Source organism: Dendrobates tinctorius, unplaced genomic scaffold (genome assembly GCF_039654945.1).
Source record: "Dendrobates tinctorius isolate UK_male_01 unplaced genomic scaffold, ASM3965494v1 ptg000332l, whole genome shotgun sequence".
Lineage (NCBI taxonomy): Eukaryota > Metazoa > Chordata > Amphibia > Anura > Dendrobatidae > Dendrobates > Dendrobates tinctorius.
The window spans coordinates 18,640,001-18,665,556 of NW_027361998.1; the positions used below are offsets into that span (position 1 = coordinate 18,640,001).

General features: G+C 44.9%; 6 non-coding genes across 6 annotated transcripts; 2 read left to right on the top strand and 4 right to left on the bottom strand.

The window, feature by feature from the left end:
- Nucleotides 1-4,560: 4,560 nt before the first annotated feature.
- Nucleotides 4,561-4,633, top strand: TRNAV-CAC (transfer RNA valine (anticodon CAC)). Its single transcript has one exon. It is a non-coding gene; the product is annotated as a tRNA-Val (tRNA).
- A 938-nt stretch (nt 4,634-5,571) lies between these two features.
- Nucleotides 5,572-5,644, top strand: TRNAV-AAC (transfer RNA valine (anticodon AAC)). The gene has a single exon. It is a non-coding gene; the product is annotated as a tRNA-Val (tRNA).
- An 11,009-nt stretch (nt 5,645-16,653) lies between these two features.
- TRNAW-CCA (transfer RNA tryptophan (anticodon CCA)) lies at nt 16,654-16,726 on the bottom strand. Its single transcript has one exon. It is a non-coding gene; the product is annotated as a tRNA-Trp (tRNA).
- A 1,086-nt stretch (nt 16,727-17,812) lies between these two features.
- On the bottom strand, nt 17,813-17,886 carry TRNAV-UAC (transfer RNA valine (anticodon UAC)). The gene has a single exon. It is a non-coding gene; the product is annotated as a tRNA-Val (tRNA).
- A 605-nt stretch (nt 17,887-18,491) lies between these two features.
- Nucleotides 18,492-18,564, bottom strand: TRNAV-UAC (transfer RNA valine (anticodon UAC)). The gene has a single exon. It is a non-coding gene; the product is annotated as a tRNA-Val (tRNA).
- Nucleotides 18,565-18,661: 97 nt separating this feature from the next.
- On the bottom strand, nt 18,662-18,734 carry TRNAV-CAC (transfer RNA valine (anticodon CAC)). The gene has a single exon. It is a non-coding gene; the product is annotated as a tRNA-Val (tRNA).
- Between the last annotated feature and the right edge of the window lie 6,822 nt (nt 18,735-25,556).

A 25,556-nucleotide genomic window follows, 5' to 3' on the forward strand; every position in this document is an offset into this window, starting at 1 on the left:
GGCTCTTCATGACCACAGTAACCTTCCGCAGCCGGTTTCTGTAGTGTAGTGGTTATCACGTTCGCCTAACACGCGAAAGGTCCCCAGTTCGAAAATGGATAGAAGCATGACATTAGGCGTTGATATTGAAGCTTTTGTCGTTGAGTCTTTGTTCTCGATGGCTCGTCATGACCACAGCGACCTACCACAGCGACCTTCCGCAGCCGGTTTCTGTAGTGTAGTGGTTATCACGTTCGCCTAACACGCGAAAGGTCCCCAGTATGAAACTGGGCAGAAACACGCTGTTAGGCTGGTTTCACATTTGCGTTTTTTTTCGCGGTAATTTAGCGCTAAATAGTGCATGCGTTTTTTTTTCCTATACTTTGCATGGGATGCGCTTATGTGCGCATACACAGGCGTTTGTACGCGTTTTACCGCGCATGCGTTTTTTTGCGGTATGCGCTCGGGCACACAAAATGCAACTTGTTGCATTTTTTGTGCGTCCGATTTGCCTCAAAAAAACGCATGCGCGCAATGCGTTTTTTTACAGCAAGACACCCATTATAAGTCTATGGTGAGCATATGTGCGCATTGTCATGCTTATGTATGCGTTTTTTTGCACATGCGTTTTTTTTTTTACCATTAGTTTAGACAATGGAATTTAGGGGTTTGGGTAAAGTTAGGGTTGGTTAGGGTTAGGGTCAGGGTTAGGGTTAGGGTTAGGGTCAGGGTTAGGGTTAAGTATGGTTTGGTTAAGGGTTAGGGTCAGGGTTAGGGTTAGGGTTAAGGTTAAGTATGGTTTGGTTAAGGGTTAGGGTTAGGGTTAGGGTTAGGGTCAGGGTTAGGGTTAGGGTTAGGGTCAGGGTTAGGGTTAAGTATGGTTTGGTTAAGGGTTAGGGTCAGGGTTAGGGTTAGGGGTAGGGTTAAGTATGGTTTGGTTAAGGGTTAGGGTTAGGGTTAGGGTTAGGGTCAGGGTTAGGGTTAGGGTTAAAGTTAGTTAGGGTTTGGGTTAGGGTTAAGTATGGTTTGGTTAAGGGTTAGGGTCAGGGTTAGGGTTAAGTATGGTTTGGTTAAGGGTTAGGGTCAGGGTTAGGGTTAGGGTTAGGGTTTAGGGTTAATAAAGTCATGGTTTGGGTTAGTGTGAGGGGCCACCTAATGTTGGAAAAAAACACAAACGGGGTAAAAACGCACTAAAAACGCATACAAACGCATAAAAACGCTGCGTTTTTTTCATGCATGCTCATAAAAATGCTTGAAAAAAACGCAGCAGTTGTATGCTTTTGTATGCGTTTTTCAATGCGTTTTTTTGCGGGAAAAATGCGCTGCAAAAAAAAGCAAGTGTGAAACAGGCCTAAGTGTTCCTAATTCAAGTAACACCTGATAGGATCAAGGTGCGAAAGCAGGCATCTAGGTGCTTTTTCTTTTTGGCTTTTGGACAAAGGCATGAGAATGTTTTGTGGAGCATGGTTTTGTTTCCCTGTTTGTTCTTTTTTCCAATAGCCTGACAAATGAAAGGTTCCTGTGTTGCAAAATGCACTTTGTCCTGTCTTCAGACATAGAGGAAGACCTCTTGACTTTGGCTGGCTGTTTTTTTCTTTTTCAAGTTCATTTCAGCATGTTTAAACATCTTTTGCTTTGCATGGAGTTTCTGAAGTGTAGTGGTTGTCACGTTCACCTCACACGCGAATGGTCCCCAGTTCGAAACTGGATAGAAGCATGACATTAGGCTGGTTTCACATTTGCGTTTTTTAGCGCTGGAAAAAAACGCATATGTGCGCATGCGTTTTTTCCCCTATATTTAACATGGGTGCGCATACCTGCGCGCTTGTAAGCGCATGTATGCGATTTTCATGCGCTGCGTTTTTTTGGGGTGTGCGTTTGTATTTTCCAGACGCAGCATGTTGCATTTTTTGGCCCTGCAAAAAAGCGCATGCGCACATATGCGCACGTTTTGCGCTAAAAATGGCCATTATAGCCTATGGATGCGCATATGTGCGCACTGGCATGCTCATGTATGCGTTTTTTTGCACATGCGTTTTTTTTTGTTAACCATGGAATTTAGGGGTTTGGGTTAGAGTTAGGGTTAGTTAAGGGGGTTTAGGGTTAGGGTTAGGGTCAGGGTCAGGGTTAGGGTTGGGGTTTGGGTCAGGGTTAGGGTTAAGTATGGTTTGGTTAAGGGTTAGGGTCAGGGTTAGGGTTAAGTATGGTTTTGTTAAGGGTTAGGGTCAGGGTTAGGGTTAGGGTTAGGGTCAGGGTAGGGTCAGGGTTAGGGTTAAGTATGGTTTGGTTAAGGGTTAGGGTCAGGGTTAGGGTCACTGTTAGGGTTAAGTATGGTTTGGTTAAGGGTTAGGGTCAGGGTTAGGGTTAGGGTCAGGGTTAGGGTCAGGGTTAGGGTCAGGGTTAGGGTTCGGGTCAGGGTTAGGGTTAAGTATGGTTTTGTTAACCCTCCGTCAGGCGCAATATAGATTCTCCTCAGTTCATGCGCAATGTGCCTGACAAGCACAGGTCAGAAAACCACCTATAGTAGCTACATATTTCAATTTCAGGACTATAGAAGTAGTCAGTGACCTTCATAGGAATGTATTAAAAGAGATTACACCAAATCAGATGCAAAAAAAACATTTATTAACCATAAACTTATTAAAACTAAAAGTACCACTTTTCGGTAGTACCGCCAAATAGGCTCCAGTTATCTTTACTTAACTATTGCTTAAATATAAAATTATGGAAAAAAACTTAAAGGATATTGCACTTAGATGTTACTTAATTATTTTCTACTCATCTTCAGTGGTTTCAATTACAGCAGAAGATCATCGAAACGGAGGCAACGGATCAGGACTTTGAATCGTTTCAGATTCATCACAAGGCTGAATTTTTCGATGCCATCACCGTCTGTCCCCCACAGCTCCTCCAATCTTTGCCTATTTGCTCTGAAAGCACCAGCTAGGTATAACAAGCCAATAAATGCCTTGAGTTGAATCACATCAGTGTTTTTGATGTCCCTCTCTCTGGAGAATTGCTCTTTGATTGTGTCAATATACTGGTTAGTGAACCGAACAATAGTTTCCAACATGCTATCTGTAATTAGATTACTCCAACATTCCACTGCAGTTTTAGCTTTTCTAGCACTTCCAATAACTCCAGGAAGGTGTGTAATAATATTGTGGGATGCTCTGCGCTGTTTGTTCTTGGGTGCCTTTTTGTTCCACTTTGTATTTTTATCTTTGCCCAAATAATAAGCTAGATCTGTGTCTGTTTCCTCTGTATCAGTGTCATCACCATCCTGCTCTGTTCCAGAATCAGTGTTACATTCTGCTACCTCATCTTCAGATGAAATGTCACTAGATTCCTCTAAATCCTCAGTTACTGCTGGTTCTTCCTCATCATCTTCTAACAAAAAAATCTTCATTTCTTCTAAATGAAAGGGTTTAGATGAATCATACTGTTTTCTGGCCATTGCAGCAGAAAATCTGAAGCAAGAGAGAAAGAGTATGTGTTAGGGCGCAATGTGCCTTAGAAGCCACCCTCCTTTTGTCTAAGAAAACAGTACTTATGTACACTAACTTAGCATTAATCCTTCATAAAACAAGCTAAATACACAATCGTGATGAATAAAAAAAGAAAATACTAACCTTTCAATTTGTGTTGAAATCAGGCGCAATGTGCCTGAGAAGCCAAAGTGTTGATATCTGCTCACTAGAAGGTCTGCTGAGTCACTGTGATATCAGGTTTCACAGAGCCTGTAGAGTCAGGAGATAACTAGGAGTGGTGGGGTTTTCTGATAAGTGGGCAAGGAGAGAGAAGTGAAACTAATTACTGTGTGCCTGTCAGATCTATTGCGCCTGACGGAGGGTTAAGGGTCAGGGTTAGGGTTAGGGTCAGGGTTAGGGTTAGGGTCAGGGTTATGGTTAGGGTCAGGGTTAGGGTTAGGGTTATGGTTAGTTAGGGTTTAGGGTTTGGGTTAGGGTTAAGTATGATTTGGTTAAGGGTTAGGGTCAGGGCTAGGGTTAGGGTTAGGGTCAGGGTTAGGGTCAGGGTTAGGGTTAAGTATGGTTTTGTTAAGGGTTAGGGTCAGGGTTAGGGTTAGGGTCAGGGTTAGGGTTAGTAAAGTCATGGTTTGGGTTAGTGTGAGGGGCCACCTAATGTTGGAAAAAAACGCAAACGCGGTAAAAATGCACTAAAAACACATACAAACGCATAAAAACGCTGCGTTTTTTTCATGCATGCTCATAAAAATGCTTGAAAAAAACGCAGCAGTTGTATGCTTTTGTATGCGTTTTTTCAATGCGTTTTTTTGCGGGAAAAACGCGCTGCAAAAAAAAAGCAAGTGTGAAACTAGCCTTAGGCGTTGATTTTAAAGCTTTTGACGTTGAGTCTTTGTTCTCGATGGCTCGTCATGACCACAGTAACCTTCCGCAGCCGGTTGCTGTAGTGTAGTGGTTATCACGTTCGCCTAACACGCGAAGGGTCCCCAGTTCGAAACTGGGCAGAAACACGCTGTTACCCTTTGGTATCCAAGCTTTTGACTTTCAGTTCTTGATCTCGATTGCTTGTTGTCACCACAGTAAGCACTTGTATCCGGTTTCTGTAGTGTAGCGGTTATCACGTTCGCCTCACACGCGAAAGGTCTCCAGTTCGAAACTGGGCAGAAACACAGCTTTTCTCTTGGAAAACGATCTTTTTGACTTTCAGTGCTTGTTCCTTATTGCTTGCCATGACCACAGCATTTTTTGTTTTTTTTAAAATGGTTGGTTTCTGTAGTGTAGCGGTTATCACAATCGCTTTACTCGCGAAAGGTCCTCAGTTCGAAACTGGGCAGAAACACAGCGTAGCTCTTGCAAACTAGCACTTTTGACAATGAGTGCTTGATCTTTAATGCTTGCCATGACCACAGTAAACGCTCTTGTCTGGTTTCTGTAGTGTAGTGATTGTCCTGTTTGCCATCCTCCTGAAAGTTCCCTGTTTTGATCCCGGGCAGAAACATGTGGCTTTTCTTTATTTTGATCACAAACGTATATTGTTGGCTTAATTAGCCTTAGTTAGCATATTCTATTGCTGGTTTAATGAGCTTTACTTTTACCAATGTGATTATTTCTACCCGTTTTTGCTTTTGGCAAGCATGTGTGTTTTTGACAGTGTCTAAGTGTTCCTAATTCAAGTAACACCTGATACGATCAAGGTGCGAAAGCAGGCATCTAGGTGCTTTTTCTTTTTGGCTTTTGGACAAAGGCATGAGAATGTTTTGTGGAGCATGGTTTTGTTTCCCTGTTTGTTCTTTTTCTCCAATAGCCTGACAAATGAAAGGTTCCTGTGTTGCAAAATGCACTTTGTCCTGTCTTCAGACATAGAGGAAGACCTCTTGACTTTGGCTGGCTGTTTTTTTCTTTTTCAAGTTCATTTCAGCATGTTTAAACATCTTTAGCTTTGCATGGAGTTTCTGAAGTGTAGTGGTTGTCACGTTCACCTCACACGCGAACGGTCCCCAGTTCGAAACTGGATAGAAGCATGTCGTTAGGCGTTGATATTAAAGCTTTTGACGTTGAGTCTTTGTTCTCGATGGCTCGTCATGACCACAGTAACCTTCCACAGCCGGTTTCTGTAGTGTAGTGGTTATCACGTTCGCCTAACATGCGAAAGGTCCCCAGTTCGAAACTGGGCAGAAACACAGCTTTTTCTCTTGGAAAACTAGCTTTTTGACTTTCAGTGCTTGTTCTTTATTGCTTGCCATGACCACAGCATTTTTTGTTTGTTTGAATCGGTTGGTTTCTGTAGTGTAGCGGTTATCACGTTCGCTTTACACATGTAAAGGTCCTCAGTTCGAAACTGGGCAAAAACACAGCGTTCCTCTTGCAAACTTGCGCTTTTGACAATGAGTGCTTGATCTTTAACGCTTGCCATGACCACAGTAAATGCTCTTGTCTGGTTACTGTAGTGTAGTGATTGTCCTGTTTGCCATCCTCCTGAAAGTTCCCTGTTTTGATCCCGGGCAGAAACATGTGGCTTTTCTTTATTTTGATCACAAACGTATATTGTCAGCTTAATTAGCCTTAGTTAGCATATTCTATTGCTGGTTTAATGAGCATTACTTTTACCAATGTGATTATTTCTACCCGTTTTTGCTTTTGGCAAGCATGTGTGTTTTTGACAGTGTCTAAGTGTTCCTAATTCAAGTAACACCTGATAGGATCAAGGTGCGAAAGCAGGCATCTAGGTGCTTTTTCTTTTTGGCTTTTGGACAAAGGCATGAGAATGTTTTGTGGAGCATGGTTTTGTTTCCCTGTTTGTTCTTTTTCTCCAATAGCCTGACAAATGAAAGGTTCCTGTGTTGCAAAATGCACTTTGTCCTGTCTTCAGACATAGAGGAAGACCTCTTGACTTTGGCTGGCTGTTTTTTTCTTTTTCAAGTTCATTTCAGCATGTTTAAACATCTTTATCTTTGCATGGAGTTTCTGAAGTGTAGTGGTTGTCACTAGAGCTGAGCGACTTTTGGTTTTTTAGGGTCGCGTTTCGTTTCGTGAAACCCGACTTTTCCAAAAGTCGGGTCGAGCAAGATCGTCCGATTATAGGGAAGTCGGGGTCGTTCCAAAACACGAATCCCAATGTAAGTCAATGGGGAATAAAAGTCGGCAGTGAGAGGAGGACAGGAAACACACCTACAGTGCCCATTTCAATGCCAAAAGCATCAATTCTTCTTACTTAAGCTTGTCAACCTTAATTAACTTCATAATACAAGTTACGCACTGAAAAATGGGGGTTATTTGGCTAAATTTGTGGGGGGGAGGGCTGGCTGCAGGTTTTCATGTGCCCTGGGCGAAAGAGCACCCCTTTAACACATACCACAACTCATCATGCTCCGATACGGCAGTGAAATAGCGGTATAGTACAATGAAAAATACCTCACTTTTTCCATCTCATGACAAGGCCCATCTATTTCTCCATACAAAATCATTGGTCCCATATAATGTTTGAAACAGTATATGATGAGCTCCACATAATGCTGCAGTATATGATGGTCCCCATGGATGAAGCTCCACTGTCTTATGGGCCCAAATAATGCTCCAAACATAATGGGCCCCATTTCTAATGCTCTAGTGTATAATGGGCCCTGTAAATGCTGCTCCAGTGTCTGATGTCCACCTTTGGAATGTTCCAGTGTATGGTGGGCCCCATCTATCATTCTCCAGAGTATAGTGCGCCCCAAAAATTGCTGTCCCAACATAGAAAACAATCAAATAAGTCTCTTCGCTAGGGAATCCCTGTACTTGTCTGGACAGGTGCTGTAGCTTGCTTAACAGCTCGCCAGCTGTTCTCACGCCCAGTATGGATTGCACGTGATTGCACAAAGGTTAGAAAGGGTACCGTATCCCTGGATAACATGTATGGATAGCGTACACATTCAAAATATATGTCTATACAGCATGAGGCAGGCTCAGACGGTGTTAGGGCCAGTATGGATTGCACGTCATTGCACAAAGGTTAGTAGGGGTACCGTATCCCCGGATAACATGTATGGATAGCGTACACATTCAAAATATATGTCTATACAGCATGAGGCAGGCTCAGACGGTGTTAGGCCCAGTATGGATTGCACGTCATTGCACAAAGGTTAGAAGGGGTACCGTATCCCCGGATAACATGTATGGATAGCGTACACATTCAAAATATATGTCTATACAGCATGAGGCAGGCTCAGACGGTGTTAGGCCCAGTATGGATTGCACGTCATTGCACAAAGGTTAGAAAGGGTACCGTATCCCCGGATAACATGTATGGATAGCGTACACATTCAAAATATATGTCTATACAGCATGAGGCAGGCTCAGATGTTGTTAGGCCCAGTATGGATTGCACGTCATTGCACAAAGGTTAGAAGGGGTACCGTATCCCCGGATAACATGTATGGATAGCGTACACATTCAAAATATATGTCTATACAGCATGAGGCAGGCTCAGACGGTGTTAGGCCCAGTATGGATTGCACGTCATTGCACAAAGGTTAGAAGGGGTACCGTATCCCCGGATAACATGTATGGATAGCGTACACATTCAAAATATATGTCTATACAGCATAAGGCAGGCTCAGACCGTGTTAGGCCCAGTATGGATTGCACGTCATTGCACAAAGGTTAGAAGGGGTACCGTATCCCCGGATAACATGTATGGATAGCGTACACATTCAAAATATATGTCTATACAGCATAAGGCAGGCTCAGACCGTGTTAGGCCCAGTATGGATTGCACGTCATTGCACAAAGGTTAGAAGGGGTACCGTATCCCCGGATAACATGTATGGATAGCGTACACATTCAAAATATATGTCTATACAGCATGAGGCAGGCTCAGACGGTGTTAGGCCCAGTATGGATTGCACGTGATTGCACAAAGGTTAGAAAGGGTACCGTATCCCTGGATAACATGTATGGATAGCATACTCATTCAAAATATATGTCTATACAGCATGAGGCAGGCTCAGACGGTGTTAGGCCCAGTATGGATTGCACGTCATTGGACAAAGGTTAGAAAGGGTACCATATCCCTGGATAACAAGTATGGATAGCGTACACATTCAAAATATATGTCTCAGGAGGCAGGCTCAGACGGTGTCAGGCACAGTATGGATTTGACGGCCCAGATTACACAGCGGAGGAGCAGGGAGAGGTAAAGATTGCAAATGCTGGGGCCCTTGCCAAGCAAGGGGGGCCCACTCGTGGGCGTCGGTACTGGCACTGGGCCCCTCATAGTACAGCGGTGTGTCTGACGGCAGGTGTGCACCACCACCGTCAGAGACACTTGATTGCACTATGAGGGACCCTGTGCCAGTGCCCGCGCCCAAGAGTCGGCCTACCCACCTGTCCAGGGCAACGGCACTCGCACGGTGTCGTGCGCTAGGTGGTGACCCCGGCCATGGGGGGGAGGCAGCACAGTTAGGGAGTTTTAGAAAGTGGCATATGTTGATGTTGGACATTCAACTGATGCAAAAGGCGAAATAGGTGAAGTACCAGGAAGAGGTGGACCAAAGCAAGCCATTTTTCTGTCACCCTATGTGTCATCAGGGGAAGGTGGGACAAAATCCTTGGAAACCCATGCGTGGTTCATGTTAATGCAGGCTAGATCATCCACATTTTGGATTGACAGACGGGTCCTTTTTTCTGTCAGGATTGATCCAGCTGCACTGAAGACTCTTTCCGATAGCACACTTGCAGCTGGGCAAGCGAGCTCCTGTAAGGCATATTGGGCCAATTCAGGCCACGTGTCCAGTTTAGCGGCCCAATAGTCAAAGGGGAATGACCTGTGTGGGACAACATCGATATGGGAGGAAAAGTAGTTTGTAACCATAGTTGACAACTGCTGTCTCCTGTCACTTTCCATCGATGCAGTATTACCAGTTGTGTGAACGGTATTTGAAAAATCAGTCCACAACATTGTCATGAAACCCCTGTCTCCAACGCCACTTTTGCTGTGTGCACCACGAACACCTCTGCCAAGCTGCCCCCGGCCCGTACGGCTCGTGTGAGAACCATCACCGCTGCTGTGTGCTGGGAATGCCTCAAGCAACCGATTTACCAGAGTTGCTTGTTTATTAGCCAATATTAGGTCAAGGTTCTCCTGTGGCATGATGTTTTGTAATTTGCCTTTATAGCGTGGATCCAGGATGCTGGCCAACTAGTAGTCGTCATCGTTCATCATTTTGGCAATGCGGGGGGTCCCTTTTTAGGATCCGCAAGGCATAATCTGACATGTGGGCCAATGTTCCCGGTGTCAATGATGCACTGCGAGTGCTGGGTGGAGGAGCACTTTCTGGCAAATCCACATCCCTCCAGTCACGCACAAACCCTGTACCAGACCTTGCCACGCCAACATTTTCACTTGCCCCACGAGATGCATCCTCCTCCCCTAAGTAATCATCCCCATCATCCTCCTCCTCCTCCTCCTCTTCTTCCTCCACCTCGTCCAGGAGAGGTCCCTGAGCAGACAATGGCTGAATGTCATCAAGGATTCCCTCCTCCTCTTCCTCCTCATCAACATTGGCTGAAGACGCCTGCTCCTTAAGGTGCATCAAAGTTTGCATGAGCAGACGCATAAGTGGGATGCTCATGCTTAGGATGGCGTCGTCTGCGCTTACCAGCCGTGTGCATTCCTCAAAACACTGAAGGACTTTACAAAGGTCTTTCAGCTTCGACCACTGCACGCCTGTCAACTCCATGTCTGCTCTCAAAGTGCCTGGCCGTGTATCCTCCCACAAATGCATTATGGCCTGCCTCTGCTCGCACAGCCACTCCACCATGTGCAGGGTGGAGTTCCACCTTGTTGCAATGTCGATAATGAGGCGGTGGTTGGGAAGGTGGAGCAATCGCTGCAGCTTCTGCATACGAACGGAGTGTACAGGCGACCGGCGGATGTGCGCGCACAGTCTTCGCACCTTCTGGAGCAGGGCTGTTAACTCCGGATAATTTTTGAGGAAGCACTGTACCACCAGGTTCAAGGTGTGAGCCAAGCAAGGTATGTGGCTGAGTTTTGAAAGGGCTATGGCTGCCACAAAATTACGGCCGTTATCAATAACTACCTTGCCTGCCTCAAGATGTACACTGCCCAGCCATGACTCAGTTTGTCGCTTCAAGTACTCGGCCAGCACCTCGGCGGTGTGTCTGTCGCCCAAACACATCATCTGCAACACAGCCTGCTGACGCTTTCCACTAGCTGCTCGATAGGGGGACACATCGTGTGCAACAGTGGCAGCTGCAGATGGAGTGCTCGTACGACTGCGCTCTGTGGACGAGCTTTCGCTTCTGGAGGAGGAGGAGGAGGAGGGTCGAACGCCTACAGCCAACTGTTTCCTATACCGTGGGCTAGGCAGCACTGTCCCACCACCGCTGTCCCCTGTGGACCCTGCATCCACCACATTAACCCAGTGCACAGTGATGGACACGTAACGGCCCTGGCCATGCCGACTGGACCATGCATCAGTTGTGAGGTGCACCTTTCCGCTCACTGACTGCTTGAGTGCATGGACAATGCGGTCTTTCACATGATGGTGGAGGGCTGGGATGGCTTTGCGAGAGAAGAAGTGGCGACTGGGTAGGTCATAGCATGGTACTGCATAGGCCATGAGTTCGCGGAAAGCTGTGCTTTCCACCAACCGAAAGGGCATCATCTCAAACGAGATTAGTTTGGCAATGTGGGCGTTCAAACCCAGTGTACGCGGATGAGAGACTGAGTACTTTCTTGACCTACTCATAGTGTCTGGGAGGGTGAGCTGGACTTGAGAGCTGCATATGGTGGAAGTAGCGGTGGACAGGGCGGACTGAGAGAGGGTTGATGATGGTGATGGAGTTGGTGTTCTTTCTGATGGCCTAGAATCAGTCTTTCGTTGATATAACAGTGGGATTCCCTGACTGCTGTGGCCTTGCAACGACACCTCAACATTTGCTGCTGTGCTAACCGGTGGGCTTACAGTGGGGGAAACAATGTAGCGTTGCTGACTACCTTCGTTGTGATCAGTTGCACATGTGGCACTTGAGGTTTGGTGTTGTGTCCACGCTTGCAAGTGCATGCTGGTTAAATGTCTAAGCATGCAACTGGTATTCAAATTTTTCAGATTTTTCCCTCGGCTAAAGGTCTTTGTGCACTTCTTACAGATAACCTTGGCCTGATCATGAGGATTTTGTTCAAAAAAGTGCCACACTGCACTCTTCCTACTTTGGCAGACATTTTGCGGCCTAGCACGCTGTGATCTTTTGACCCTCTGGACAAGCTGTCCAGCAACTCTTTTGATGTTTGGAACCTGTCTTTGGAGTGCTCCGGGCATGCCAGATAACAGCTGTTGCGATGTCGATGTCTGCTGTGGATGCTCCTCATCTGAGCTATTGGAAGCAGCACCCTCTTCCCCCAATGGATGCCAATCTGGGTCAACAACTGGGTCATCCATCACCTCCTCTTCTATGTCATGTGCACCTTTCTCTGTGTCACCGTGTATGGTGGTATAGTGTGCGGGAAGGGGCACCTGAGTCTCATCAGGGTCAAAATCTGGCTCTGTACACTGCGAGGACAATGTAGTGCTCTGAGTGAATGTACCAGCAGAATTATCCATCAGCGGCTGTGCATCAGTGCACTCCATGTCAGATTCATCTTGGCCTGGGTAATTCACCATTTGACTTGATAATCCAGGCATGGTATGTGAAAACAGCTCCATGGAGTAATCAGTAGTATGGCCTGCGTCATCCTTCAATCTTGGTTGGGGTGAAGGACACAAGGAAAGGTGTGGTTCATGAACATGAGCCTCCAATGACGACTCAGTGCTTTTACTTTTTACAACTGAAGAAGAGGAGGCGATAGAGCTGGAGGCTGAGTCAGCAATGTAAGACAAAACTTTTTCCTGATGCTCTGCATTTAAAAGCGGTATGCCAACTCCTAGAAAACTAAGCGTTCGAGGCCTTATGTAGCCAGACGATGACGCAGGGTCAGCACCTCCTGCATTTGGTCCTATTTTGCTCTTGCCACTACCATCAGATCCATCACCAACACCATCATTACCAGCTGCCAACCCCCGCCCAATTCCACGGCCTCTTCCACCAGCCTTCCTCATTTTTGGTAGAAATGTAGACAAAGTCCAACAAACTATATAGTAATGTAAAACAAGGTACAAGGTGTCTATAGGACAGGGGAGATTTAGAATTTCTGCACACACTTGTGGACAGTGGACACTTGTGGATTGTGTGCGGCCCACTGATATCTGAGCGCTATGTCACAGGCTCGATGGCACAGCTGTGACCAAAGTGACAAGAGGATAATGGAGATTTTGAATCTCTGCGTACACTTTTGGACACTGGACACTTGTGGATTGTGTGCGGCCCACTGATATCTGAGCGCTATGTGACACGCTCGATGGCACAGCTGCCTGTGACCAAAGTGACGATAGGATAATGGAGATTTTGAATCTCTGCGTACACTTTTGGACACTGGACACTTGTGGATTGTGTTAGGCCCACTGTTATCTGAGCGCTATGTGACATGCTCGATGGCACAGCTGCCTGTGACCAAAGTGACGAGAGGATAATGGAGATTTTGAATCTCTGCGTACACTTTTGGACACTGGACACTTGTGGATTGTGTGAGGCCCACTGATATCTGAGCGCTATGTGACACGCTCGATGGCACAGCTGCCTGTGACCAAAGTGACGAGAGGATAATGGAGATTTTGAATCTCTGCGTACACTTTTGGACACTGGACACTTGTGGATTGTGTGAGGCCCACTGATATCTGAGCGCTATGTGACACGCTCGATGGCACAGCTGCCTGTGACCAAAGTGACGAGAGGATAATGGAGATTTTGAATCTCTGCGTACACTTTTGGACACTGGACACTTGTGGATTGTGTTAGGCCCACTGATATCTGAGCGCTACGTGACACGCTCGATGGCACAGCTGCCTGTGACCAAAGTGACGAGAGGATAATGGAGATTTTGAATCTCTGCGTACACTTTTGGACACTGGACACTTGTGGATTGTGTGAGGCCCACTGATATCTGAGCGCTATGTGACACGCTCGATGGCACAGCTGCCTGTGACCAAAGTGACGAGAGGATAATGGAGATTTTGAATCTCTGCGTACACTTTTGGACACTGGACACTTGTGGATTGTGTGAGGCCCACTGATATCTGAGCGCTATGTGACACGCTCGATGGCACAGCTGCCTGTGACCAAAGTGACGAGAGGATAATGGAGATTTTGAATCTCTGCGTACACTTTTGGACACTGGACACTTGTGGATTGTGTGAGGCCCACTGATATCTGAGCGCTATGTGACACGCTCGATGGCACAGCTGCCTGTGACCAAAGTGACGAGAGGATAATGGAGATTTTGAATCTCTGCGTACACTTTTGGACACTGGACACTTGTAGATTGTGTGAGGCCCACTGATATCTGAGCGCTATGTGACACGCTCGATGGCACAGCTGCCTGTGACCAAAGTGACGAGAGGATAATGGAGATTTTGAATCTCTGCGTACACTTTTGGACACTGGACACTTGTAGATTGTGTGAGGCCCACTGATATCTGAGCGCTATGTGACACGCTCGATGGCACAGCTGCCTGTGACCAAAGTGACGAGAGGATAATGTAGATTTTGAATCTCTGCGTACACTTTTGGACACTGGACACTTGTGGATTGTGTGAGGCCCACTGATATCTGAGCGCTATGTGACACGCTCGATGGCACAGCTGCCTGTGACCAAAGTGACGAGAGGATAATGGAGATTTTGAATCTCTGCGTACACTTTTGGACACTGGACACTTGTGGATTGTGTGAGGCCCACTGATATCTGAGCGCTATGTGACACGCTCGATGGCACAGCTGCCTGTGACCAAAGTGACGAGAGGATAATGGAGATTTTGAATCTCTGCGTACATTTTTGGACACTGGACACTTGTGGATTGTGTTAGGCCCACTGATATCTGAGCGCTATGTGACACGCTCGATGGCACAGCTGTCTGTGACCAAAGTGACGAGAGGATAATGGAGATTTTGAATCTCTGCGTACACTTTTGGACACTGGACACTTGTGGATTGTGTGAGGCCCACTGATATCTGAGCGCTATGTGACACGCTCGATGGCACAGCTGTGACAAAAGTGACTAGAGGATAAGGGAGATTGGATTGCTTTTAAAAAAGCAGTTTGCGGAGCAGTGGGTAAACAGCAATGTCAGCGTTTCAGGAAGCCTTAAAAGGCAGCCCAACAACCAACACCACTGATACACCACAATATAGCCTCCCCTTGCACTGCACACACAGTGACTTGTGTGTTGTGCAGGCCAAATCGCTAGCAGCAGAAGCAGTTTTTTTGTCTTCTTCCCTGCCTAACGCGCTCCCTACAGAATCAGCAGCAACCTCTCCCTATACTAAGATCGGCAGAAGTAAGATGGCGGTCGGCGTGCACGCCCTTTTATACCCCCTGTGACGCCCACCAAAGCAAGCCAATCACTTGCATGCCCTTCTGAAAGATGGTGGTGACCCGTGCCTAGGTCATCACGTTGCCCACAGTGTCCGTGGATCCTGATTGGCTGAAAAAGAGCGCAAAACAAACTTTTGAAACGCGACTTTGGCGCGTAAGTCGCCGACCTCGTGGCCGACCTCATCCTAGGGTCGGGTTTCGTTTCATGAAACCCGACTTTGCCAAAAGTCGGCGACTTTTGAATTTTTTCGACCCGTTTCACTCAACTCTAGTGATAACGGCTACACTACAGAAACCGGATGCAAGGGCTTACTGTGGTGACAACAAGCAATCGAGATCAAGAACTGAAAGTCAAAAGCTTGGATACCAAAGGGTAACAGCCTGTTTCTGCCCAGTTTCGAACTGGGGACCTTTCTCGTGTTAGGCGAACGTGATAACCACTACACTACAGAAACCGGCTGAGGAAGGTTACTGTGGTCATGACAAGCCATCGAGAACAAAGACTCAACGTCAAAAGCTTTAATATCAACACCTAATGTCATGCTTCTATCCAGTTTCGAACTGGGGACCGTTCGCGTGTGAGGTGAACGTGACAACAACTACACTTGAGAAACTCGATGCAAAGCTTAAGATGTTTAAACATGCTGAAATGAACTTGAAAAAGTAAAAAACAGCCAGCCAAAGTCAAGAGGTCTTCCTCTATGTCTGAAGACAGGACAAAGTGCATTTTGCAACACAGGAACCTTTCATTTGTCAGGCTATTGGAGAAAAAGAACAAACAGGGAAACAAAACCATGCTCCACAAAACATTCTCATGCCTTTGTCCAAAAGCCAAAAAGAAAAAGCACCTAGATGCCTGCTTTCGCACCTTGATCCTATCAGGTGTTACTTGAATTAGGAACACTTAGACACTGTCAAAAACACACATGCTTGCCAAAAGCAAAAACGGGTAGAAATAATCACATTGGTAAAAGTAATGCTCATTAAACCAGCAATAGAATATGCTAACTAAGGCTAATTAAGCCAACAATATACGTTTGTGATCAAAATAAAAAAAAGCCACATGTTTCTGATCGGGATCAAAACAGGGAACATTCAGTAGGATGGCAAACAGGACAATCACTACACTACAGTAACCAGACAAGAGCGTTTACTGTGGTCATGAAAAGCATTAAAGATCAAGCACTCATTGTCAAAAGCGCTAGTTTGCAAGTGGAACGCTGTGTTTCTGCCCAGTTTCGAACTGAGGACCTTACGCGTGTAAAGCAAACGTGATAACAGCTACACTACAGAAACCAACCGATTCAAACAAAAAAATAATGCTGTGGTCATGGCAAGCAATAAAGAACAAGCACTGAAAGTCAAAAAGATCGTTTTCCAAGAGAAAAAGCTGTGTTTCTGCCCAGTTTCGAACTGGGGACCTATCGCGTGTGAGGCGAACGTGATAACTGCTACACTACAGAAACCAGATGCAAGTGCTTACTGTGGTGACAACAAGCAATCGAGATCAAGAACTGAAAGTCAAAAGCTTCGATACCCAAGGGTAACTGTGTGTTTTTGCCCAGTTTCTAACTGAGGACCTTACGCGTGTAAAGCAAACGTGATAACCGCTACACTACAGAAACCAACCGATTCAAACAAAAAAATAATGCTGTGGTCATGGCAAGCAATAAAGAACAAGCACTGAAAGTCAAAAAGATCGTTTTCCAAGAGATAATGCTGTGTTTCTGCCCAGTTTCGAACTGGGGACCTTTCGCGTTGGAGTCGAACGTGATAACCGCTACACTACAGAAACCGGATGCATGTGCATACTGTGGTGACAACAAGCAATCGAGATCAAGAACTGAAAGTCAAAAGCTTGGATAGCAAAGGGTAACAGCGTTTTTTTGCCCAGTTTCGAACTGGGGACCTTTCGCGTGTTAGGCGAACGTGATAACCACTACACTACAGAAACCAGCTGAGGAAGGTTACTGTGGTCATGACGAGCCATCGAGAACAAAGACTCAACGTCAAAAGCTTTAATATCAAAGCCTAATGTCATGCTTCTATCCAGTTTCGAACTGGGGACCTTTCGCGTGGTAGGCGAACGTGATAACCACTACACTACAGAATTCGGCTGCGGAAGGTTATTGTGGTCATGATGAGCCATCGAGAACAAAGACTCAACGTCAAAAGCTATAATATCAACGCCTAATGTCATGCTTCTATCCAGTTTCGAACTGGGGACCGTTCGCGTGTGAGGTGAACGTGACAACCACTACACTTCAGAAACTCCATGAAAAGCTAAAGATGTTTAAACATGCTGAAAAGAACTTGAAAAAGAAAAAAACAGCCAGCCAAAGTCAAGAGGTCTTCATCTATGTCTGAAGACAGGACAAAGTGCATTTTGCAACACAGGAACCTTTCATTTGTCAGGCTATTGGAGAAAAAGAACAAACAGGGAAACAATACCATGCTCCACAAAACATTCTCATGCCTTTGTCCAAAAGCCAAAAAGAAAAAGCACCTAGATGCCTGCTTTCGCACCTTGATCCTATCAGGTGTTACTTGAATTAGGAACACTTAGACACTGTCAAAAACACACATGCTTGCCAAAAGCAAAAACGGGTAGAAATAATCACATTGGTAAAAGTAATGCTCATTAAACCAGCAATAGAATATGCTAACTAAGGCTATTTAAGCCAACAATATACGTTTGTGATCAAAATAAAGAAAAGCCACATGTTTCTGCCCGGGATCAAAACAGGGAACTTTCAGGAGGATGGCAAACAGGACAATCACTACACTACAGTAACCAGACAAGAGCGTTTACTGTGGTCATGGCAAGCATTAAAGATCAAGCACTCATTGTCAAAAGCGCTAGTTTGCAAGAGGAACGCTGTGTTTCTGCCCAGTTTCGAACTGGGGACCTTTACACGTGTAAAGCGAACGTGATAACCGCTACACTACAGAAACCAACCGATTCAAATATAAAAAAAATGCTGTGGTCATGGCAAGCAATAAAGAACAAGCACTGAAAGTCAAAAAGGTCTTCCTCTATGTCTGAAGACAGGACAAAGTGCATTTTGCAACACAGGAACCTTTCATTTGTCAGGCTATTGGAGAAAAAGAACAAACAGGGAAACAAAACCATGCTCCACAAAACATTCTCATGCCTTTGTCCAAAAGCCAAAAAGAAAAAGCACCTAGATGCCTGCTTTCGCACCTTGATCCTATCAGGTGTTACTTGAATTAGGAACACTTAGACACTGTCAAAAACACACATGCTTGCCAAAAGCAAAAACGGGTAGAAATAATCACATTGGTAAAAGTAATGCTCATTAAACCAGCAATAGAATATACTAACTAAGGCTAATTAAGCCAACAAAATACGTTTGTGATCAAAATATAGAAAAGCCACATGTTTCTGCCCGGGATCAAAACAGGGAACTTTCAGGAGGATGGCAAACAGGACAATCACTACACTACAGTAACCAGACAAGAGCGTTTACTGTGGTCATGGCAAGCATTAAAGATCAAGCACTCATTGTCAAAAGCGCTAGTTTGCAAGAGGAACGCTGTGTTTCTGCCCAGTTTCGAACTGAGGACCTTTCGCGTGTAAAGCAAAAGTGATAACCGCTACACTACAGAAACCAACCGATATACACAAACAAAAAATGCTGTGGTCATGGCAAGCAATAAACAACAAGCACTGAAAGTCAAAAAGATAGTTTTCCAAGAGAAAAAGCTGTGTTTGTGCCCAGTTTCGAACTGGGGACCTTTCGCGTGTGAGGCGAACGTGATAACCGCTACACTACAGAAACCGGAAGCAAGCGCTTACTGTGGTGACAACAAGCAATCGAGATCAAGAACTGAAAGTCAAAAGCTTGGATACCAAAGGGTAACAGCGTGTTTCTGCCCAGTTTCGAACTGGGGACCCTTCGCGTGTTAGGAGAAAGTGATAACCACTACACTACAGAAACCGGCTGAGGAAGTTTACTGTGGTCATGATGAGCCATCGAGAACAAAGACTCAACGTCAAAACCTTTAATATCAACACCTAATGTCATGCTTCTATCCAGTTTCGAACTGGGGACCGTTCGCGCGTGAGGTGAACGTGACAACCACTACACTTGAGAAACTCCATGCAAAGATAAAGATGTTTAAACATGCTGAAATGAACTTGAAAAAGAAAAAAACAGCCAGCCAAAGTCAAGAGGTCTTCCTCTATGTCTGAAGACAGGACAAAGTGCATTTTGCAACACAGGAACCTTTCATTTGTCAGGCTATTGGAGAAAAAGAACAAACAGGGAAACAAAACCATGATCCACAAAACATTCTCATGCCTTTGTCCAAAAGCCAAAAAGAAAAAGCACCTAGATGCCTGCTTTTGCACCTTGATCCTATCAGGTGTTACTTGAATTAGGAACACTTAGACACTGTCAAAAACACACATGCTTGCCAAAAGCAAAAACGGGTAGAAATAATCACATTGGTAAAAGTAATGCTCATTAAACCAGCAATAGAATATGCTAACTAATGCTAATTAAGCCATCAATATACATTTGTGATCAAAATAAAGAAAAGCCACATGTTTCTGCCCGGGATCAAAACAGGGAACTTTCAGGAGGATGTTGATAGGAACTGAAGTAGTTAAATTGAGTTCTGTCTATGTTGCATTTTCTTGTTTAAAACTTATCTTTTCTGTTCCCTTGTGAACCAAGGTCAAATACTCCTGCTTTTTAGCCTACATGACTTTCTTTGTAGAAAACAAGTTGTGAAATCATTTTTTATACTGCGCATGTCTGTAAATGTTTAAATTCTTTGCTATAAAAGATGGAAGCCTAACTGATAAGCCAGAGGCGTCTTGGCTGGCATCCCGAGTGGTATTGTACAGCTTGTGTCTGTGTTATCCTTCTCGACGAAGCAATCAATTAGAGACATATGGTGCCTTACACCCAAGAACATCGGTCCTTCAGAAGAAAGAGGTATCTGAGGGATCCCGACAGTTTCCTGGCGCCCGAAACAGGGACCTGATATAGGCACCTCTCCAAGACTACCCGATCTACAGACCACTCCAGTTACTGATGAAATTGTGAACAGCAGACCTAAACACCTGGCCAGGTAAGAGATCAATTCTTCTCTTCTCTGCTCTTCATAATCTATCATTATAACTAAGGTCCGTATCATGGGGAATCTAGTAGAGGAGGGGGCCATAAAATCAGGTCCATATAAGAACTCTGAGGAAATCGGGTGTGACACGCATATGTAATTCCTGTCCGAATGAGAGGCTATTGCAGATTCTGCCTGTGTACTGCTATTTTTAGGAGAAGAACTGATGCAAATCATAACGGGTATGGTGATTGGACATTTGCAGGGACAACCCCAGACACAAACATAAAAAGTTTCATCACTTCAAGAAGGGAGAACAGTGGTGGGTATTGTTAGCATTGAATACACATGTCCCATTGAGTGACATGTTGAGAGGTCTGACATTACGGAATATAAGGCTGGGTGAACAGTTCATACTGCGCAGCGCGGACGGACAAGTTTTTCACAATAGACGGTTCCGCACTAGGAATAGAGGAGGTTGTTGAGTGACTGCCTTGATTTGAAGGACTGTGGAAAGTAGACAAATAAGCTGCACAGTAGGTATTCGTTCAAAGAGTGGTGATATTGCCTAACTGGGTCATGTGACAGCGTCCTTTCGGGGAGGTCACCGCCTAAGCTTAAATCAACACCCTTTACGAATAAACCTTGTGACAGATAAGAGTGTGACCGAATGAGCACAGGACCACAAAATGAGCCTGTGACAGGATATGACTGAAGAACCCCGATAAATGGATACTTTGTTTACAATCCTGTGTGTTGTGGGAGTGTTACTGTTCGGATGCTACCTAGCATATAAGTACACGAGACACGTAGTACAAGGAGGAACAGACACCCCGTTTAACCTGTTGGCACCTTAGGAAGAAGGTAACGAGGTATAGTAGAGCCTAGTCTTGAGCTTACCCAATACACCACCTAAGGCAGGGGACTAACAGGAAGAAACAAGAGAAACAGGATAGAAAGATGGGGAACAGTCAGGGAAAGACACCTGAAGAAGGAGACCGGTTATGTGATATAATTGAGGATAGATATGGAAGTAGTGCAGCAAAGAACCTGGAAAAAGTATTAATCAAATCCAAAGTGCAAGATAGGCAGGCTGTGTGAATCCTTGTATATATGTCTATGAGAACCTTTGAATAAGATGAGAGATGAGTAATTGAGTAAAAAAAAAATCAAAAAAAAAAAATCAGTGAATGAGCACGTATGAATGAATCATCACACATCATTTTTGTGTCAAGAGATTTGTGACCTTTCTAGTTGTGGTGGAATCCCGGACAGATGCGTTATAGATATTTCAAATCTACATCTGAGACTGAATGAATTGAGTAATGATATAGTTCGTGTTATATGTGGCATTACATTGTAAAGTTTCCTGAATGCATTTGGCCAGAAAAAGGGCAAGGCATGGTTAATCTCATTATACAGTTATCTACCCTTACAGTGAAATCCCGTGATTTTGAGTTTCTTTGTAGAAATTGATTTTGATAAGTCTAAAGAACTACAGAATTCTGTGAAGGACGACGCTGCATTCTGACGGGAGGGAGGAAAGATGGCGCTGCACAGTTTTTCTTCTCCCTTCGCTCTTATCTCTGCTGAGTGTGAGCTGTGCTCAAAATTCTCTGTAATTCTATCCGTAAGGTACGCGCTGAAAGATTTGTGCATTTTAAAGCAACAGTACTTAATTGAAGATTGGAAGTTAAAAGTAAGATATGGTGCCTAATTTAGAAGGGAATTGTAAGTGATTGCTTGGTCATTAATGTGTTTGAACCTGCTTCTAGTTGTGTGATTGATTTGTATAGCAAATTGTGTCAAATTACAAAAGACAGAGCAGGAAGGAAGCAGTAAAACAAGTGGGACAAATATTGAAAAAGGCAAAAATACCAGAGTGTGAATGTTTGGATGTACAAAAAGGCACAGACAAGGGAAGAAAATAGCAAGTGAATAAATGATGCTTGAGAATGTGCAGCAGTATGGAAGGTGTATTATGAATGTTTGATTGACAAAGTGTAACCAGAGACCCAGACAAAACAGATGGACTTGTAAACACTGTGGTCAGACTCAGACAAACCCAGACTGAATAGCTACTTGTGTGACCTGTGCTACTGACCTAAGCGAATTGCACTAAATCCTATCCAGACAAGATCATAAGAAGCTGACATAATAGTGTGGATAGTGGGTAGTGGGGACATTGGCCCTTGAGGAGTAAGCTGACAGTAGACATCAGACGACCAACCCCATCAGGACCTAGAAGTGTGACTAGAATAAGAAAGATGCAGGAGTATTGTCCCTGGAGCCCCTCTGACCAGCTAGCTTTGCTGAAGCAGCTGCCTGACCCTGAAGACCAACCATTCCTGTTTTACAGACACATAAAGGAAGTACAGCAGACATATAAGTGTACCTGGGCAGACCTAGAGAGGTTGGTGAGTTTAAAGGCAGGTGACGCACTAGGACATATAATTAAGACACACACAGATGTGACAAAGAATCAGGCTTGGGGCATGGATGATAAATCTGCACGATCTGGGGAGACGTACTGTGAGTCACTAAGACAATGGGCTGCAGTGGAACAATCAGAGCAGTCTGTACTCCTGACTAATGTGACACAGCAAAAAGGAGAGAGTGTAGAGATGTACTTTGGACGGTTACAGCTGAAATGGGCAGACATGGGGTACATTTGCATAAACCCACTTGATGTTAGAATACTGGTGAATGCATTCATTGACGGTATGAACAAAGACTTACGAGACGCAGTACAGACAGCCAGACCTGAATGGAGACATGTAGATCTGAAAGACCTCCTTAAGGTAGCTAAAGAAATTGAGCAAACAAGGACAATAAAACGACCTGTCATGTATGCTGGAGCACAAGGAAAAAAGTGGAGACGTAATAGGGAAGGCATGTGAGATGACACTGACGTTTCTTTTGACAATCTATTCCCCACATGACATCCATGCCATACTCCTACAAGTTCAACCAAAACATCTGTCTATGGCCAGATAGCTCCAACTTGAGTGTGCTCTACTAATTCCTGAGTATGTCACTCCTCACAAGATGTAACGTTCTGAATCCAGCCACCCCCCTGCCTGTGGATTCAGAAAAGGGGGAATTGGTGACCGTATTAGCAAGTGAGGAAGGATACTTTGACATGACGCATGAACATGTCTGCATAGAACTGATGAGTCAGGAGACAGTTGGGTTTGCACACATTCATGAAAAACCTGTTCCTAATGCAGACTTTGAGTTTCTTTTTTGTAGATGGCCCCAGATACCACCAGGATGGACGATTCTACACTGGATATGCAGTAGTATACTCACATGAGGTAATCCGAGCGGAACCACTCTCTCCTCACATGTCTGCGCAGGAGGCAGAGTTGAAGGCACTCACTGAGGCGTGTAGAGCCGCTGCAGGTAAAGTCGCTAATATTTTCACAGATTCGAAGCCCATTAAAAATGCAGAGCTGGTGAAACAATTGATGGAGGCATTGATGTTACCAGTCCAGGTTGGCATTGTCAAGGTAAAAGCACACACAAAGGTGACTCCGTGGAGGTAGAGGGCAATAGAAGGGCGAACGAGGCTGCTAAAATAGCACAAGGCGGCCTAGAGAGAGCAGTGGACGGTGGCGGGGAGTCAGCGTATTCCAGCCACATTGGGTCTAGATGTCCTGAAATCCCTCCAGCAAAAGGCTGCCCAAACAGAGAAGGTACACCAGGGGAGACTGGGAGCTGAGCTGAACTCAAATGGAGTATGGGAGAATAAGGATAAAATGTGCCCACCAAAGCCCCTGTTCCCAATCATGGCGCAAGCAGCACATGGCCCCAATCACACCTCAAAAAGTCACATGTGTGCCATGGTAGATGCCTTCTGGATCGCTCCTGGTTTCAGTTACGCAGCCGCGAAACTTGTACAATCATGCCTCATCTGTGCACAGCACAACCCAGGTAAAACAGTAAAAGTCCCTAAGAAAGCGACACCTAGGCCTCTCTACCCATTTCAGAGACGGCAGATTGACGACATACAGCTACCAAGGTAGGAGTGTATGCAAATATCCTAGTATGTGTAGATCTCTTCTCTGGATGGCCAGAGGCCTACCCGGTGAAAACGGCTACAGCTCGAGCCACTGCAAAGAAACTGGTGATGGAACTAGTACCACGATTCGGTGTCCCTGAAACAATTGAATCAGACAGAGGTACACACTTTACTGCTGAGGTAATGCAAAATGTAATGCAAATGATAGGTGTAGAACAAGCATTTCATACACCCTACCACCCACAGAGTTCAGGGAAGGTAGAAAGAATGAACGGGACACTAAAAATGAAAATACAGAAAACCATGGAGCAGACCCATAAACCATGGCCAGAGTGTCTCCCATTAGCATTATTCTCAGTAAGGCACACACCCACGGGGAAAGCTAAACTGTCACCCTTCGAGATACTGTTTGGAAGACCACCAAACACAGGGTTGTACTACCCACAGGTCTTAACACTCAATGTGGATAATTTGACAAGTTATGTAATCCAGTTGCAAAAGCATTTAACTCAAATGCATTCTCTAGTTTTCTCTTCCATTCCAGATCCAGATAGTGTGGAAGGAACTCACTGTCTGCAACCTGGTGATTACGTATATGTCAAGAAACACTCCAGAAAGACCCTTGAACCCCGATATCAGGGACCTTACCAAATACTCCTGACAACGCCTACTTCTGTTAAGTTGGAAGGACGACCAACCTGGATCCACGCATCACATTGCAAACTAGCCACAGGAATTAACAAAGCATAAGAGTGCATAATGTTTTGGTTTAGTTTTGTTGCATTATCTGTAATAATGGTAGCTGCGTGGGACAGTCTAAATTCTCCAATGTCCTTGAATAATAAGTTTATACAACATCATGAAAAATTACTGAATGATTGGTTAAATGACACTCAGTCTCCAGCAGATTGCTGGATCTGCACACATTCACCAGTATCAGCCACTAGTATTCCGTTCCTTGTTATTCCTGTGCCACCCGAGGAATTATTTGCCTGGACCAGTTGTTCTGATACACTTGCTAATAATGCCACAAATAATGTGAAGTTATGGAACACAACTGTTGGAATACCTATTGTGGGATGGGTAGGATACCCTTGGTGGCAGGGTAACCTTTCAGGAAGTAATGCACACCTTCAATATCTGGCATATAAAGGGGGGGCTCGGGTACCCAGGAATAGAACTCGATTAACCTACCTGGGGCAAATTCCAATGTATGGCCTACAAGTTAGTTTTAATGTAACTTCCCACTCTACTGATGCATTCAAACCAATACTGCTAGAAAGAAGGTTGCATAACACGTCCTGGGAGTATTCCAATTTATTTCCCCAGGGCAATAATGAAACTTGTTTTAATATTTCAGGTAATATACCTTGCAACGAGTCATCTGGATATGAGAAAGGAACTCCCACCTGTGGAAATCCCGATGTAGGCTATTGTAGCCCTTTAGGACAACTTCCAAATTGGTGTATGCTTCAGAATGTATCTGCGTTCATAGATTTGGTTCATAGAC